Raw genomic sequence first — 17,449 nt, 5'->3', positions numbered from 1 at the left:
GAAAATTCTAAGTAGTAATTAAATACGTTCAAATCCCTTAGATCTGAAATGATTGTAAATTCTCTAGGTATGTTAGTACTTAAACATGTAGATAAGTGAGCCATTGTTGAAGTTCATCTGGTTTTTCAGAAGGTAGTTTGAGAGCCCCCACTACCCATGAGACTCCTGAAGAAATGTAAAAAGTCATGGGATAGAGAGTGCCCTGTTGTGGCTTGGGAACTGATTGGCTATTTAGCTGTACTGTTTACTATCTTTCAATTTCCTCACTGGAAATATGTAAGTTGTGGCATGTCCTAGGGATCTGTTCTGGAATTGGGGCTTTTGTAACAAATAATCTGGAAAAGGGGACTAACAAGATGATAATTATAATGAATTTCAGGAGGACTTGTGAAACTGGGGAACTGGAAAATTTTAATGTTGCTGAGTAGAAAGTGAAGCATATGGGGAAATATGCTATACTGTGTTCCATATTAGGTATCGCTACCCAAGAAAAGCATCTTGGATTCATTGTGACTAATATATGTACATTGAAACCCTCAACTTGCTATACTACAGTGGTTAGAAGGCAAATAGAATGCTAAGAATTATTTAGGAGTGAATGGGGAATAAACCTGAGGAATATTAGTGCCTCTGATTCTTGGTTTGACATTTTCTGTGCAGTTCTGGTCACCATATCTCAAGACAAGAATGGAGAACTAGGAAAGGTACAATGAAGGGCAACAAAAGGGAAGGCAATGTACATAAGTATTGCCACACTGGGACAGACCAAAGGACCATCAAGCCCAGCATCCTGTTCCAACAGTGGTCAATCCAGGGCACAAATACCTGGCAAGATCACAAAAAGTTCAATGCATTTTATGTTGCTTATCCCAGAAAATAGTGGATTTTTCCCCAAGTCACTTTAATAATGGTCTATGGACTTTCCTTTAGGAAGCTGTCCAAACCTTTTTTAAACCTTGCTAAGCTAACCACTTTTACCACATTCTCTGGCAACGAATTCCAGAGTTTAATTACACGTTGAGTGAAGAAAAATTTTCTCTGATTAGTTTTAAATTTACTACTTTGTAGCTTCATCGCTTGTCCCCTAGTCCTAGTATTTTTGGAAAGAGTAAACAAACGATTCACATCTACCTGTTCAATGCCACTCATTATTTTATAGACCTCTATCATATCTCAGCCATCTTTTCTCCAAGCTGAAGAGCCCTAGCCGCTTTAGCCTTTCCTCATAGGGAAGTTGTCCCAGCTCCTTTATCATTTTCATCGCCCTTCTCTGTACCTTTTTCTAATTCCACTATATCTTTTTTTGTTTTTGTTTTTGTTTTTTTTTTGTTAAGATGCGGTGACCAGAATTGAACACAATATTCGAGGTGCGGTCGCACCATGGAGCAATTCAAAGGCATTATAACATCCTCATTTTGTTTTCCATTCCTTTCTAATAATACCTAACATTCTATTTGCTTTCTTAGCCTCTGCAGCACACTGAGCAGAGGGTTTCAACGTATCCTCGACAACGCCTAGATCCCTTTCCCGGTCGGTGACTCCTAACGTGGAACCTTGCATTATGTAGCTATAATTCAGGTTCATATTTTTCACGTGCGTCACTTGCACTTGCTCACATTAAATATAATCTGCCATTTAGACGCCCAGTCTCCACATTAAATATCATCTGCCGTTTAGACTCCCAGTCTCGTAAGGTCCTCTTGTAATTTTTCACAATCCTCTTGAGATTTAATAACTTTGTATCGTCAGCAAATTTAATTACCTCACTAGTTACTCCCATATCTGGATCATTATAAATAAGTTAAAAAGCAGCAGTCCCAGCACAGACCCCTGGGGTTAAAAGATAGAAACAGAGAGTAGGGTTAAATGGTAAGTATTCTCAATGGCGAAGGGTAGATAGCGGGGTTCCCCAGGGGTCTGTGCTGGGACCATTGCTTTTTAACATATTTATAAATGACCTAGAGATGGGAGTAACTAGTGAGGTAATAAATTTGCTGATGACACAAAGTTATTCAAAGTTGTTAACTCGAAAGAGGATTGTTGAAAAATTACAAGAGGACCTTACAAGACGGGGAGCCTGGAAGTCTGCAGATGACGTTAATGTGAGCAAGTGCAAAGTGATGCATGTGGGAAGAGGAACCCAAATTATAGCTGCGTCATGCATGGTTCCACGTTAGGAGTCCACGGACCAAGAAAGGGATCTAGTGTCGTCATTGATGATACGTTGAAACCTTCTGCTCAGTGTGCTGCAAATAGAATGTTAGGTATTATCAGGAAAAGGAATGAGAATGTTATAATGCCTTAGTATCACTCCCATTGTGCAACCACACCTCGAGTATGTGTTCAATTCTGGTCTCCGCATCTCAAAAAGATATAGTGGAATTAGAAAAGGTGCAGAGAAGGGTGACAAAATGATAAAGGGGATGGGACGACTTCCCTATGAGGAAAGGCTAAAGCGTCTAGGGCTCTTCAGCTTGGAGAAAAGGTGGCTGAGGAGAGATATGATAGAGGTCTATAAATAATGAGTACAGTTGAACGGGTAGATGTGAAGCGTCTGTTTACGCTTTTCAAAAATACTAGGACTAGGGGTCATGCGATGAAGCTACAATGTAGTAAATTTAAAAACGAATCGGAGAAAATGTTTCTTCCTCAACGTGTAATTAAACTCTGGAATTTGTTGCCAGAGAATGTGGTAAAGGCTGTTAGCTTAACGGAGTTTTAAAAAGGTTTGGACGGCTTCCTAAAGGAAAAGTCCATAGACCATTATTAAATGGACTTGGGGAAAATCCACTATTTCTGGGATAAGCAGTATAAAATGTTTTGTACTTTGTTGGGATCTTGCCAGGTATTTGTGACCTGGATTGGCCACTGTTGGAGACAGGATTGCTGGGCTTAATAGACCTTGGTCTTTCCCAGTAGGCAGTACTTATGTACTAACCCCAGTATCTACCGTTTCCTGTAAGAATACTGACCATTTAACCCTACTCTCTCTGTTTTCTATCTTTTAACCAGTTTTTAATCCACAATAGGACAATACCTCCTACCCCATGACGCTCCAATTTCCTCTAGAGTCTTTCATGAGGTACTTTATCAAGGTCCTTTTGAAAATCCAGATACACAATATGAACCGGCTCCCCTTTATCCGCATGTTTGTTCACCCCTTCAAAGAATTGTAATAATACATTAGTGAGGCAAGATTTCCCTTCATTAAATCCATGTTGGCTTTGTCTCACTAATCCATGCTTTTGAATATGCTCTGTAATTTTGTTCTTTATAATAGTCTCTACTATTTTACCCAGCACCGACCTCAGGCTCAGCGGTCTGTAATTTCTCAGATCTCCTCTGGAACCTGTGAAATAGTAAACTGGTTCAGCTCGGAGAAAAAACTGAAAGCATGTATAACTGTCTATAAAATAAATTGAGTGACATTATAAATACAGTGGTAAATACAGATTCTCCAAGGACAAGCAGGCTGCTTGTTCTCACTGATGGGTGACGTCCACGGCAGCCCCTCCAATCGGAAACTTCACTAGCAAAGGCCTTTGCTAGTCCTCGCGCGCTCATGCGCACCGCGCATGCGCGGCCGTCTTCCCGCCCGAACCGGCTCGTGTTCGTCAGTCTTCTTTTGTCCATGCTCGGGACGGTCGTATTTTGCCGCCGTTTCGCGCCCCTCAAGTTGACCCTCGCGCGTCTTCGCGATTTCGCTAAAAAAAAAAAAAAGAAAGACCTCGGTCTTTGTCCCTTCCCGTGTGTCCAGTTTGTTTCCCCGACATAAGTTTCCTTTCGCTTTCGGGGTAGGCCTTTTTTGTGGCCTCGGTACGGGTTTTTCTCTCTCCCTTATTTTTGGTGCCCTTTGTCACCATCGCAAATTTTGATTTCACCGGCGTGATTTTTCCGCCCATGTCATCGAAGTCTCCCAGCGGCTTCAAGAAGTGCACCCAGTGCGCCCGGGTAATCTCGCTCACTGATAGGCACGCGTCGTGTCTGTTATGATTGGGGTCAGAACCCCTCTCAAACTTACCTCTTTCCTGGGGGACAGCTTCTTAGCTGGCTTCTGTTTCTTTTGTCTGTCCTTTCTGAGCTGGCTCTGTCTCTCTGTGCTGGCAGCTTCCAGCAGCATGGGGTTAATTGTTTTACTTTACTAAAGCTGTGTGGGTGGACTGAGTTAGCTCTACCTCTCTTTGGGTGTACTGGCTTCAAGTGCTTTACGGTGTTGCAAAATTGGTGTGGGTTGGGCCTCATCTGGGTCAGTGTGCTTTTGCCTAGGTCTAGGGAGTGTGACATCATCAGGGAGGGTCTTGATAAGGAAGTGGTGTTGTTTTTCCTTCAGAGCCTTTGCAACAGTGGCGTTTTGCTTCTGGCTACTTGCTTTAGGTCCAGGTTAGTTTAGTGCAGTCAGTGTGCACTTGTGACTTGTGTGTTTGACTTCCCTGTGTTATCCCTTTGGCTCCTCTGCTTTTCCCTTTGCTACGGTGTGTAGCACTGCTGTTAGTGCAGTGCTGGAGTTTGGTGCTGGAGCACCCTTGTTAGTAAGTGCTTAGGAAGCAACCTTTTGTTGTTTGGGTATTTGGCTTTCCTGCCTGTTTCCTTGTGTCTTCCCGCTTTTCCTCGTGACCTGTGTTCAGCTGCTGTAGCTTGGTGCTTAAGAAGCACCGGGGTGAGAACCCGTGTTTAGCTGCTGCAGCTTAGTGCTTAGGAAGCACCAGTGTTAGGTCTGGCATTTGTCTTTCCTTCCTTTTCCCTTGTGGCTTCCCTGCACTTCTGTTAGTGTAGGGCGTAGGGGCACCCCTGTTAGTTTCTGTTAGGAGCACTGCTGTTAGTGGAGGGCTTAGGAGCTTTTCTGTTGGTGCTGGGCTTAGGAACACTTTTGGTCACTTTAGGAGTTAGGTGCACTTCAGTTACAGCTTGTTCTAGTCCTGGTCCCTGTGTCGTCCAGTAAGTCCTGCCTGCTACTCGAACCCAGGAGCTCAACTCCTGGGGGGCTTAGTAGCTAAGTGCAGGTGAAGCTGTGTGGACCAGTCTGGTGTGCTCCAGTCCAGTGTTCCAGTCCTGTGTCCTCCAGTCCGGGGGATTCCCATCCAGTGTTCCGGTCCGGGGTTCCAGTCCTGTGTCCTCCAGTCTGTGGAATTCCAGTCCAGTGTTCCAGTCCATGTGTTCCGGCTCGCTGGGCGGTGTCTGCAGTCCCTGCCGGTGTCGGTGTGCTTGCCCAGCGTGGTTGGTGGGTTTTGCCTCTGCTGCTGTCGCGTCCTCGTCAGCAGCCCAAGGGCTCACGTTTGCTCCAGAGCCCGGCCCCCGCGGGCTCTGAACCTGAGGAACCTGACAGTGTCTTCAGTGTCCTGGGGGCTGGGCACCGCCCGCAGGCCTGCAGTCTTTGTGCTCTTTTACAGAAGAAGAGGACTCAGGTAGCGAGATTGGCCCAGTGGAACGTGTTGTTCTCGGGCTCTTCGTCGACAACAGCACCGGAGGCATCGAGTGCATCGACGTCGACAGCATCAAGGTCTTCGCCTCGGCATCGACTGCATCGACGGTATCGACCCTCTGCATCGTTTGGTACCGAGGACATCGGAAGGCTGCGTCGGTGGTACCAGGGACCTCCGCTGTTGCTGATGTCGGACGGTGGTGCTTCGACTGGAGTGCAGGTGAGGGCTGGTCCATTCCCCTGCTGGTGGCGGTGAGCCTTCGGGTGGGTCTCCTCCTACCCTGAGGGCTCCTGTGGTACAGCCCCCCCGAGACCGACCTTCTTCGGCCTCGGCCCCGAGGAAGAGAGACGGCTGGATTCTACGTCCTTCTCGTCGATACCAGGAAGCTCCGGTGACATGCTTCGTTTGAAGAAATCAAAGAAGCATCGACACACGGTCACCTTCCCGCATCGGTTACCGAGAGCTCTGGGTCGCCGAGGGAGTCGGCACCCAGTAGCATCGGCACCGTGGAGGACCACTCACCCTCTGTTCAGGAGGTGTCGATGCGCTCCCACCTTGGACAGCCCGGAACAGCCTTCCACGCCCGGAACGGACTCTGACCTTGACGCCTACATCGGCTCCCATGTCTTTCTCCACAGCCGCTCTGCACGAGAGTCTCCGGGCCGTTCTCCCGGAGATCCTGGGAGAGCTGTTGCGCCCTTCCCCTCCCGGTACCGGGGGTGCTTGCGCCACCGGTACCGTCGAGTGAGGCGCCGGCTGGCCCCTTGCCCGAGGTGAGGTCTCCGACATCGGTACCGACTGCGGCCGCCTCAAAGGAAGGCTCCCCGATGATGTCGACGGAGGGAGCTTCGCCGGTGCTGGCGAGGGAGTCTACCTCTCGACGCTCCCACCGTGGCCGTGTTTCCACGGAGTCGAGTCGGGCACGGCTTCAGATGGTGAGGCCTCGTGGGAGGAGAAGGAGGACATCAGATATTTCTCTGACGAGGAGTCTGATGGCCTTCCTTCTGATCCCACTCCCCCCACTCCCTCCCCTGAAAGGCAGCTTTCTCCTCCCGAGAGTCTGTCTTTTGCGGCCCTTTGTCCGGGAGATGTCTACGGCCATCCCCTTCCCGGTGGTCGTGGAGGATGAGCCCAGAGCTGAAATGTTTGAGCTCTTGGACTATCCTTCTCCACCTAAGGAAGTACCCATGCATCATGTCCTAAAAAAGACATTGCTGGCGAACTGGTCCAAGCCTTTAACTAATCCCCACATTCCCAAGAAGATCGAGTCCCAGTACCAGATCCATGGGGACCCAGAGCTGATGCGCACTCAGTTGCCTCATGACTCTGGTGTGGTGGATCTGGCCCTAAAGAAGGCTAAGAGTTCTAGGGAGCATGCTTCGGCGCCCCCGGGCAAGGACTCTAAAACCTTAGACTCCTTTTGGGAGGAAGGCCTACCATTCTTCTATGCTCGTGGCCAAGATTCAGTCCTACCAGCTCTACACGAGCATCCATATGCGGAACAATGTGCGGCAGTTGGCGGGCTTGGTGGACAAGCTCCCTCCTGAGCAAGCCAAGCCATTTCAGGAGGTGGTCAGGCAGTTGAAGGCGTGCAGAAAATTCCTGGCCAGAGGGGTATATGATACCTTTGATGTTGCGTCCAGGGCCGCTGCTCAAGGTGTGGTGATGCGCAGACTCTCATGGCTGCGTGCCTCCGACCTGGAGAATAGGATCCAGCAGCGGATTGCGGACCTCCCCTTGCGAGTGGACAACATTTTTGAGAGAAAAAGGTCGAACAGGTGGTAGAGCAGCTCCACCAGCGGGATACCGCTTTCGACAAGTTCTCCCGCCGGCAGCCTTCAGCATCTACCTCCTCAGGTAGACGTTTTTAGGGGGGAAGAAAGACTGTTCCCTACTCTTCTGGTAAGTGTAGGTACAATCCTCCTTCTCGACAGCCTGCGGCCCAGGCTAAGCCCCAGCGCGCTCGCATCTCGTCAGCAGCATGCGCCTCAGCAAGGCCCCACGGCTCCCCAGCAAAAGCAGGGGGCGAGCTTTTGACTGGCTCCAGCAGAGCATAGCCGACATCAACGTATCAGTGCCGGGCGATCTGCCGGTCGGGGGGAGGTTGAAAGCTTTTCACCAAAGGTGGCCTCTTGTAACTTCCGACCGTTGGGTTCTTCAAATAGTCCGGCAAGGATACACCCTCAATTTGGCCTCGAAACCTCCAAATTGCCCACCAGGAGCTCAATCCTACAGCTTCCAGCACAAGCAGGTACTTGCAGAGGAACTCTCCGCCCTTCTCAGCGCCAATGCGGTCGAGCCCGTGCCATCCGGGCAAGAAGGGCTGGGATTCTATTCCAGGTACTTCCTTGTGGAAAAGAAAACAGGGGGGATGCGTCCCATCCTAGACCTAAGGGCCCTGAACAAATATCTGGTCAAGGAAAAGTTCAGGATGCTTTCCCTGGGCACCCTTCTTCCCATGATTCAGGAAAACGATTGGCTATGCTCTCTGGACTTGAAGGACGCCTACACGCACATCCCGATACTGCCAGCTCACAGGCAGTATCTGCGAGTTCAGCTGGGCACACGTCACTTCCAGTACTGTGTGCTACCCTTTGGGCTCGCCTCTGCGCCCCAGAGTGTTCACAAAGTGCCTGGCTGTAGTAGCAGCGGTGTTTCGCAGGCTGGGAGTGCACATGTTCCCCTATCTCAACGATTGGCTGGTGAAGAACACATCCGAGGCAGGAGCTCTACAGTCCACTGCAGATGACTATTCGCCTCCTGGAGCTACTGTGGTTGTGATAAATTATCCAAAGTCCCACCTTGTCCCAGTGCAAACACTCAAATTCATAGGAGCTCTGCTGGATTCTCGGACGGCTCGTGCCTATCTCCCAGAGACGAGAGCCAACAACTTGGTGTCTCTCGGGTGCGAGCGTCCCAGCAGATCACAGCTCGGCAGATGTTGAGATTGCTGGGCCACATGGCCTCCACAGTTCATGTGACTCCCATGGCCCGCCTTCACATGCGATCTGCTCAATGGACCCTAGCTTCCCAGTGGTTTCAAGCTGCTGGGGATCTAGAAGACGTGATCCACCTGTCCACGAGTTTTCTCAAATCCCTGTATTGGTGGACGATTTGGTCCAATTTGACTCTGGGACACCCTTTCCAAATTTCTCAGCCACAAAAAGTGCTGACTACGGATGCGTGTCTCCTGGGGTGGGGGGCTCATGCCGATGGGCTTCACACCCAGGGAAGCTGGTCCCTCCAGGAACGCGAATCTGCAGATCAATCTCCTGGAGTTACGAGCGGTCTGGAACGCTCTGAAGGCTTTCAGAGATTGGCTGTCCCATCAAATTATCCAAATTCAGACAGACAACCAGGTTGCCATGTATTACATCAACAAGCAGGGGGGCACCGGATCTCGCCCCCTGTGTCAGGAAGCCGTCAGCATGTGGCTCTGGGCTCGCCGTACGGCATGTGGCTCAAAGCCACCTATCTGGCAGGCGTAAACAACAGTCTCTGGCCGACAGGTTGAGCAGGATTATGCAGCCTCACGAGTGGTCGCTCAACTCCAGAGTAGTGCGCCAGTTCTTCCAGGTGTGGGGCACCCCCTTGGTAGATCTCTTTGCATCTCGAGCCAACCACAAGGTCCCTCAGTTCTGTTCCAGACTTCAGGCCACGGCAGACTGGCATTGGATGCCTTCCTACTGGATTGGGGGGAAGGCCTGCTGTATGCTTATCCTCCCATACCTCTGGTGGGGAAGACTTTGTTGAAACTCAAGCAAGACCGAGGCACCATGATTCTGATTGCTCCGTTTGGCCGCGTCAGATCTGGTTCCCCTCTTCTTCTGGAGTTGTCCTCCAAAGAAACCGTGGAGATTGGAGTGTTTTCTGACCCTCATCACACAGGACGAAGGGGCGCTTCTGCATCCCAACCTCCAGTCTCTGGCTCTCACGGCCTGGATGTTGAGAGTGTAGACTTTGCCTCTTTGGGCCTGTCAGAGGGTGTCTCCCGTATCTTGCTTGCTTCCAGGAAAGATTCCACTAAGAGGAGTTACTTCTTTTTATGGAGGAGGTTTGCCGTCTGGTGTGACAGCAAGGCCTTAGATCCTCGCTCTTGTCCTACGCAGACCCTGCTTGACTACCTTCTGCACTTGTCTGAGTCTGGTCTCAAGACCAAACTCTTAAGGGTTCACCTTAGCGCAATCAGTGCATACCATTACCGTGTGGAAAGTAAGCGATTCTCAGGACAGCCTTTAGTTGTTCGCTTTATGAGAGGTTTGCTTTTGTCAAAGCCCCCCCGTCAAACCTCCTACAGTGTCATGGGATCTCAATGTCGTTCTCACCCAGCTGATGAAACCTCTTTTTGAGCCACTGAACTCCTGCCATCTGAAGTACTTGACCTGGAAGGTCATTTTCTTGGTGGCAGTTACTTCAGCTCGTAGAGTCAGTGAGCTTCAGGCCCTGGTAGCCCAGGCCCTTACACCAAATTTCACCATAACAGAGTAGTCCTCCGCACTCACCCTAAGTTCTTGCCGAAGGTAGTGTCAGAGTTCCATCTGAACCAGTCAATTGTCTTGCCAACATTTTTTCCCCGTCCTCATTCCTGCCCTGCTGAACGTCAGCTGCACACATTGGACTGCAAAAGAGCATTGGCCTTCTATCTGGAGCGGACACAGCCCAACAGACAGTCCGCCCTATTGTTTGTTTCTTTTGATCCCAACAGGAGGGGAGTGGCTGTGGGGAAACGCACCATATCCAATTGGCTAGCAGATTGCATTTCCTTCACTTACGCCCAGGCTGGGCTGGCTCTTGAGGGTCATGTCACGGTTCACAATGTCAGAGCCATGGTTGCGTCAGTGGCCCACTTGAAGTCAGCCACTATTGAAGAGATCTGCAAAGCTGCGACGTGGTCATCTGTCCACACATTCACATCTCATTACTGCCTGCAGCAGGATACCCGACGCGACAGTCGGTTCGGGCAGTCAGTGCTTCAGAATCTGTCGGGGTTTAGAATCCAACTCCACCCCCCTAGGCCCATGTTTTATTCTGTTCCAGGCTACACTCTCTGTTAGTTGGATAAGTTTTTAGGTCAATCTCAGTTATGTCCTCGACATTGCGAGGCCCAATTGACCATGTTTGTTGTTTTGAGTGAGCCTGGGGGCTAGGGATACCCCATCAGTGAGAACAAGCAGCCTGCTTGTCCTCGGAGAAAGCGAATGCTACATACCTGTAGAAGGTATTCTCTGAGGACAGCAGGCTGATTGTTCTCACAAACCCGCCCCGCCTCCCCTTTGGAGTTGTCTTCCCTTGTCTTTGTCTTGCTATATACGGGACTGACGAACACGAGCCGGTTCGGGCGGGAAGACGGCCGCGCATGTGCGGTGCACATCGGCGCGCAAGGACTAGCAAAGGCCTTTGCTAGTGAAGTTTCCGATTGGAGGGGCTGCCGTGGACGTCACCCATCAGTGAGAACAATCAGCCTGCTGTCCTTGGAGAATACCTTCTATAGGTATGTAGCATTCGCTGTATTCTTGTCTCTCACACAGTGGCAAGACTAGGGTACACTGAAACTAATAAAAATGAAATGTGGTGATTCATAAGAATACACTAAAACACAACAACGGTGTGGTGTGGAAACATTAATTCACCAGAAAATTCAATAGGAGGATTTCCACTAAACAAAAAATGACTTACTGCAGGAAGGAAAAAGGCCTCAAAGAGCTCCTAGATGCCTTTAAATCTGTCGGAGCTAGAACAGATCTTTATGATCTTCTCTTCATCATTGGCCTTCAAAAATTGGTCGAGGAGAACCTTGTGAAGAGGAGTTGTGGCTGCTCCAAATCAGCCCGCCACCGAGACTCTGAAGCAGCAGCGTGATACGCTGGCCATCGTCAGCTCAGGTTTAGAGGGTGAAGACAGTACGGCAGAGAACTCAATTTGGCAAAGAGATCCCTAGACCAGTACTGACTGTAAAGATAAGTGTTGGTACCCATGCTGAGTGCAACGTAGTAATATTCAAATGTTATTGTAAGCACATTAAATTTCAAGAAATGATCTATAGTAAAGAACGGGAAGTTGTCAGCAGTTTTTGAAGGTTTTTTGGGCCAATGATGAAGAGAAGGTCATAAAGATCTGTTCCATATCATCAAGCTGATCAATCCATAGACTGGTGGGTTGTGTCCATCTACCAGCAGGTGGAGATAGAGAGCAAACTTTTGCCTCCCTATATGTGGTCATGTGCTGCCGGAAACTCCTCAGTATGTTCTCTATCTCAGCAGGTGGTGGTCACACACAGCAGCAGCTCTGGCTAGGCCTCCAAGCCTAATTTTTAGGTTTTGTTGAGTGCCTGGGGTTGAGGGCTCTTTTGAGCAAGTGCAAACCTGGTGGTGCCAGGGTCCCTCCTTTTCTCCCCCCTCCCGCTGGCTCCGTAAAAAAAAAAAAAAAATTTTTTGAACGTCCTTAAAGGCGTTTATTTCGACGTTTATTTAAGCGTCTATTGCAGCTACTCACTGGGACACCAGGTCGTTACAACTCGGAGCGGACAGCAGGTAATTTTTACCTTTTTATAGCGGGCAGGGGGTTCCCATGATTCTTCTCCTCGTGGCATTATGGCGTCGGAGGGCGAGGGGCGCAAAGGGTCGCTCCCCGGGTCGCTTGAGCGCTTCTAGCGGGGATGCGGGGGTCTTAAAGCCTGATTCGCCCTTGTTGGGTGACAGTTTCGTGACCGATGAATGTCCCGGTCCTTCCTCCGGCGTGGCGGTTTTTCCCGCCATAACGCCCATCCCCCCGCTCCTCGCCTCCGCCATCTTGGCCGGCCACGCGGCTCGGACGGCTTCTTCTTGGACCGCCCTTGAGGTTGGAGACATTAATGCCATGAACGCCCTTAATTTGGGCGACGGCACAGAAGCGGCTAAAGTTAAGAGCCGTTCTTCCCGCGCGGCTCCTTCGCGGAGTTTCGCGCCGGACGCCATTTTGGAATGCGCAGCATGTCTCTCCCCCGCTATTGCGAGCGCCGGTTGAGGGTGCGTCTAGGGCTGTTGCCCAGGCTGCGGAAGTGCACAGTCTGGGGGGTTTCTCCCCCGAGTTTGTTTTGCTGCTGCATCAGGCCTTCCTCATGCCCACCGCTGCCCATGCTCCCTCGTCTGGTAAAGAGGTTGAGGTTCCCAGAGGTAAACGCCCTCGGGTTGATTCCCAGGCCTTGGAGGAATTTGTCTCCTCCGATTGTAGATGAGGGCAGCGTGTCTGAGGTCTCCCAACGGTCCTTTGCGGATTCCTTGGAGGAGACGGATCCCCGCTCGGATAGAGCGGATGACCCCTCTGCAGCGCGGCTTTTTTAGCCCAGAGGATTTGCCCAACCTGTTGTTACAGGCCATGGACACTTTGAAGATTTCCTCTCCGGAGGACGTCTCTCCCTCATCCCCTGTTGGCTCTGCCATTATACTGGGGACGAAGCGCCCGCCTAGAACCTTCCACGTGCATGATGCCATGCACACCTTAATTTCGGCTCAATGGGATGTCCCAGAAGCGAGCCTTAAAGTGGCTAGGGCTATGTCCCGCCTCTATCCTTTGGCTGTGAGTGAACGTGAGGCCTATCTGTGGCCTACCGTGGATTCTTTAATCACTGCGGTGACTAAGAAAACGGCGTTGCCGGTGGAAGGTGGCACGGCCCTAAAGGACGCCCAAGACAGAAGGTTGGAGGCGGCCTTAAGGTCGTCCTTTGCGGCAGCTGCTTTAAGTTTGCAGGCCTCAGTTTGCGGCTCCTATGTGGCCAGGGCGTGCCTGACTATGGTGCAGCGGGCTTCCCCCTCGGATCATTCCTTGAGGCTGATTGGCCGGCCCTGGAATCGGGCTTAGCCTATTTGGCAGACTTGCTGTATGATGTCTTGAGGGCCTCAGCGAAAGGCATGGCTCAGACAATCTCTGCGCGGCGGTGGCTTTGGCTGAAACATTGGTCTGCTGACCACGCCTCTAAATCCCGCCTGGCTAGGTTGCTTTTAAAGGCAAGCTGCTCTTTGGGGTCGAGCTGGACAAAATCGTGACCGATCTCGGCACGTCTAAGGGCAAGAAATTACCAGAGGTCAGGGCTCGGGCTAGTACTCGTCCCGGTACCTCCAGAGGACGGTTGCAGGAAGCCCGTCGGTACCGCCTCCGGGCAAGTCGGGTTCCTCTGCCCCCTCTTCCTTCAAGAGGAATTTCTCCCCCAAGCAGCATTCCTTTCGCAGAGACCGCCGTCCCGGGGGTGCTCCCTCCGGTCCTCCCCCAGGGTCTCGTACCCAATGACGGGGTCTTGGTCCACGCCCCAGTGCAGATTGGAGGACGGCTGTCCTCGTTTCGGGGCGAGTGGACCACAATAACTTCAGATGCGTGGGTGCTGGAAGTCATCAGAGACGGCTACAAACTAGAGTTCTGCCGACCCTTAAAAGACGGGTTTGTACTCTCTCCCTGCAAGTCTCCGGTCAAAGCTGTGGCAGTGCAGCAGACCTTGGACAATCTGATCCGCCTGGGCGCGGTCGTTCCGGTGCCAGAAAGTCAGCTTGGCAAGGGACGTTACTCCATTTACTTTGTGGTACCAAAGAAAGGAGGTTCTGTCCGGCCTATCCTCGACTTCAAAGGGGTCAATCGGGCCTTGAAAGTGCGGCACTTTCGCATGGAGACTCTCCGCTCTGTTATAGCGGCAGTGAAGGCAGGAGAGTTCCTGGCATCCTTGGACATCAAGGAAGCGTACCTGCATATTCCCCATCTGGCCTCCTCATCAACGCTTTCTGCGTTTTGCAGTCCTGGGACAACACTTCCAGTTCAGAGCCCTCCCTTTCGGGTTGGCTACTGCTCCGCGGACCTTTTCCAAAGTAATGGTGGTCATCGCGGCCTTCCTACGAAAGGAAGGGGTACAAGTCCATCCTTATCTGGACGACTGGTTGATCCGAGCCCCCTCTTATGCAGAGTGCGGCAAAGCTGTGGGACCGGGTAGTTGCTCTTTGAGCTCCCTGGGATGGATCATCAACTGGGAGAAGAGCCAGCTGCGCCCGACTCAGTCCCTGGAGTACCTGGGAGTTCGATTCGACACCCAAGTGGGCAGAGTGTTCCTGCCAGGACAATCGATTGTCAAACTTCAGGCTCAGGTGGACCAGTTCCTAGTAGCCTCTCCCCTTCGGGCTTGGGACTATGTGCAGCTGTTGGGCTCTATGACGGCCACGATGGAAGTTGTGCCCTGGGCCAGGGCTCATATGAGACCACTTCAACACTCTTTGCTGCAGCGCTGGACTCCGATGTCGGAGGATTATGCTGTGCGCCTTCCCTTGGACCCAGCAGTGCGCAAGGCGCTGAGCTGGTGGATGCAGACAGACAAGTTGTCTGCGGGAATGCCTCTGGTGACCCCAGAGTGGATTGTCGTCACGACGGACGCCTCGTTGTCGGGCTGGGGAGCCCACTGCTTGGGAAGGACAGCGCAGGGGCTCTGGTCTCCTGCAGAGGCAAAGTGGTCTATCAACCTCCTGGAACTCAGAGCCATTCGGTTGGCGCTTTTGGAGTTCATCCCGGTACTGGTGTTGAAGCCTGTACGGGTCCTGTCGGACAATGCCACGGCTGTGGCCTATGTCAACCGCCAGGGAGGGACCAAGAGCGCCCCTCTAGCCAAGGAGGCTATGAATCTTTGCCAGTGGGCGGAAGCGAACCTGGAGCAGCTTTCAGCGGCCCACATTGCCGGAGTCATGAATGTCAAGGCGGACTTTCTCAGTCGCCATACCTTGGAGCCCGGAGAGTGGCAGCTATCTGCTCAGGCGTTCTTGGACATCACGAAGCGCTGGGGCCAGCCGAGCCTAGATCTGATGGCGTCATCGGCCAATTGCCAAGTGCCGCGCTTTTTCAGCAGAGGACGGGACCCTCGATCCCTGGGAGTAGATGCTCTTCTCCAACAGTGGCCGACACAAGAGCTTCTCTATGTGTTCCCGCCCTGGCCCATGTTGGGCAGGGTGCTAGACCGGGTGGCAAGCATCCCGGCAGGGTAATCCTGGTGGGTCCGGATTGGCCCAGGCGTCCCTGGTATGCGGACTTGATCAGGCTCTCAGTCGACGATCCTCTGCGGCTGCCAGTGGAGCAGGGCCTGTTACATCAGGGTCCCGTGGTGATGGAGGATCCCTCCCCCTTTGGTCTTACGGCCTGGCTATTGAGCGGCAGCGTCTGAGGAAGAAGGGCTTCTCAGACAAGGTCATCGCCACTATGCTGAGAGCGAGGAAGCGCTCTACTTCTACTGCTTACGCCAGGGTTTGGCGTATCTTTGCAGCGTGGTGTGAAGCAGGCTCACTTTCTCCCTTCACTGCTCCAATTTCTTCAGTGTTGGCGTTCCTGCAAGAAGGTCTGGAGAAAGGCCTGTCGCTCAGTTCCCTTAAAGTCGAGGGTAGCGGCTCTGGCTTGCTTCAGGGGCCGCCTGAAGGGTGCTTCCCTGGCTTCGCAGCCAGATGTGGTGCGCTTTCTCAAGGGAGGTTAATCACCTGCGCCCTCCTCTGCACTCAGTGGTGCCTGCGTGGAATCTCAACCTGGTACTAAGAGCATTGCAGAAGCCGCCTTTTGAACCCTTGTCGAGGGCATCTCTGAAAGACCTGACGTTGAAAGCAGTCTTTTTGGTGGCTATCACTTCAGCCAGAAGAGTTTCCGAGCTCCAGGCGCTCTCATGTCGAGAGCCTTTTCTGCAGTTCACTGAGGCAGGAGTGACTATTCGCACAGTGCCTTCCTTCCTGCCCAAGATTGTTTCTCGCTTCCATGTGAATCAGCAGCTCTGTCTCCCTTCCTTTCGTAGGGAGGACTACCCAGAGGAGTACTCTGCTCTTAAATATCTGGATGTGAGACGAGTCATCTTCAGATACTTGGAAGTGACCAGTGATTTCCGGAAATTGGATCATCTGTTTGTCCTGTTTGCAGGTCCTCGTAAGGGTCTGCAGGCTGCTAAGCCTACAGTGGCAAGATGGGTCAAGGAAGCCATTGCAGCAGCTTATGTGGCCGCGGGGAAGGTGCCGCCTATCCAGCTGAAGGCTCACTCCACGAGAGCTCAGGCGGCCTCGATGGCAGAGGCCGGATCCGTCTCCTTGGAAGAGATATGCAAGGCTGGCAACTTGGGCTTCGGCTCATACATTCTCCAAGCATTACCGTTTGACTGTGGCTGCACGGGCGGAGGCCCGGTTTGGAGCTTCAGTGTTGAGGTCAGGGATTTCAATGTCCCGCCCTGGGTGAGTACTGCTTCGGTACATCCCACCAGTCTATGGATTGATCAGCTTGATGATATGGAAGGTAAAATTATGTATAATCATACCTGATAATTTTCTTTCCATTAATCATAGCTGATCAATCCATAGCCCCTCCCAGATATCTGTACTGTTTTTATTCTGGTTGCATTTCAGGTTCAAGTTTAGTCTTCAGTTACTTCAGAAAGACCTTCGTGTTCAAGTTTTTTCACTTGGATTCTTCAAGAGTTAAGACGAGGTTTGTGTTACAGTGAGCTGCTGCATTCCTCTCCCCTCCGTTTTACGGGGCTGGATTGAGACTTAAAATTCTGCCGGCACTCCCTCCCGCTTCGTGCGGCTGTAGGGCAGCTTGTACCCCTCCCGCTTCGGCGGGTGTTAGGGTCAGTCAGCTCCTCCCGCGGGTGCGGTCGCAGGATAAGCCAGATCCCCCCCGCATCGGCGGGTGTGGTGTCCCTCCCCCGCTCCGCGGGGATGAGCTGGACGGATTCCCCTCCCCCACTTGTGTGGGGATGAGCTGGGTTAATTCCCCTCCCCCGTTTCGGCGGTGGTGAGCTGGGCAGAGTGTCCCTTCGTGGGTGTAATTCTCTAAGTGCTGAGTCCTGCGGATGGAGCTTTGATATCGACATACTGAGGAGTTTCCGGCAGCACATGACCACATATAGGGAGGCAAAAGTTTGCTCTCTATCTCCACCTGCTGGTAGATGGACACAACCCCACCAGTCTATGGATTGATCAGCTATGATTAATGGAAAGAAAATTATCAGGTATGATTATACATAATTTTACCTTCTAGGTCCGACAGATTTAAAGGCA

The 17,449-nt window shown here is 51.7% G+C and overlaps 1 protein-coding gene across 1 annotated transcript in view; it reads left to right on the top strand.

Moving 5' to 3' along the window:
- GCLC (glutamate-cysteine ligase catalytic subunit) overlaps positions 1 to 17,449 on the top strand; it is a 188,987-nt gene that overhangs the window by 112,201 nt on the left and 59,337 nt on the right.

Source organism: Microcaecilia unicolor, chromosome 3 (genome assembly GCF_901765095.1).
Source record: "Microcaecilia unicolor chromosome 3, aMicUni1.1, whole genome shotgun sequence".
NCBI lineage: Eukaryota > Metazoa > Chordata > Amphibia > Gymnophiona > Siphonopidae > Microcaecilia > Microcaecilia unicolor.
This window is presented reverse-complemented; position numbering and strand designations above follow the sequence as displayed.